The 1,363-nt window shown below is 44.6% G+C and overlaps 1 non-coding gene across 1 annotated transcript; it reads right to left on the bottom strand.

Moving 5' to 3' along the window:
• Window positions 1-316: 316 nt before the first annotated feature.
• Window positions 317-379, bottom strand: LOC125417715 (small nucleolar RNA SNORD78). The gene has a single exon (XR_007237236.1). It is a non-coding gene; the product is annotated as a small nucleolar RNA SNORD78 (small nucleolar RNA).
• Between the last annotated feature and the right edge of the window lie 984 nt (window positions 380-1,363).

Raw genomic sequence — 1,363 nt, 5'->3', positions numbered from 1 at the left:
GATTTGGTGAAATATCAGTCTTGCGTGTAATCTTCTTTCTCCAAACTTCCATCCAGCTGCCCTCCAACCAGCAAGTCACACACGCACTACTCCATAGGAGCCCTTGAGCTTTTAGGATAAGGGTTCTACTCCGGTGTGAAACTGACCCGGTATGTTCTATCCCGCTGACTCAACACCATCTAGGAGAGCGTCACCATCTACATACCTGCAAGCCATTTAAACAAAACAGACAGCCGGTAGCTAGAATTTTCAACACGTTCCTCTTATTAATACATTAAGCATCTTTCAGCTATCCCCAGAGCTGTTCGTCACAGGGTCTTCCAGTGTTGATTTTGTCCATATGGTTTTCCCGGTCAGACATTTGATCAACAACACACAAGGAATTCTGGGTTTTGAGAAGAGGGTTGCTTTTTCTCAACACAGCGAGGGTTGTAGCCTCATCATTTATGAATGAAAAGGACATACAGTCCAGGTGTGGTAGCACACATCTGGAATTCTGGTGCCTGGGAAACAGAGGCATGAGGCCAATTTGGGCAAAATAATGGGCTCAAGCCCAGCCTGGGCTACACAAAGAGACTTAAAAAAAAAAACACACACACAAGGGTTCAAGGGTTGAAAATGGATGGAGTGGAAACAGAACCACGAGGGTTCAACCCTACACAAAGAACTACAGGCAGAAGGAGAGAGATAGTCTACCCTAGGGAAGAGCACACAAATTGGCTATCCAATGCTGTAGTGGTATATTATTTGTGTGTTAGTAAATAAAGTTTGTCTGAAGATCAGAGGGTGAAGCAACCACACTAGTCAGCCATACAGGCCAGGCAGTGGTAATACACGCCTTTAATCCCAGAACTCCAGAGACAGAGGCAGACAGATCTCTGTGAGTTCAAGGCCACCCTGGGCTACACAGATTGAATCTGTCTAAAAGAGAACCAGAGCTCACACAAAGGTGATCCCAGCACTTGGGATCCCATGCCTTTAATCCCAGCACTAGAGAGGTGGAGACAGGAGTGATATGGCTGGGTGGAGAGAGGAGTACAAAGCAGAAGAGACAGGCGCTCACTGGGGTGTGCAGTCTGAGGATTCATGGAGTCAGGATCTCGCCCTTTAGGTCTGAAGATTTGGTAGCGGTAAAAGGGCTCTCACAGTGGTTGGTTGCTTTGCTTTTCTGATACTCATGTTGAACCCCAATAGCTTTCTTTGGGTTTTTGTTCTTTGTGCTACACAATACAAAATGATCAGCCCTGGAAACAAAAACACAAGTAACACTATACAGACTGAGTAGGTTATATTTAGAAATAAATATGTATATACATATACATCTATGTATGCAATAACAATCAAGGAAAAAGAGGTCATGGAT

Source organism: Myodes glareolus, chromosome 14 (genome assembly GCF_982192425.1).
Source record: "Myodes glareolus chromosome 14, mMyoGla1.1, whole genome shotgun sequence".
Taxonomy (NCBI): domain Eukaryota; kingdom Metazoa; phylum Chordata; class Mammalia; order Rodentia; family Cricetidae; genus Myodes; species Myodes glareolus.
The sequence above is the reverse complement of the archived record's forward strand: the minus strand, read 5'-3'. Positions and strand labels throughout refer to the sequence as shown.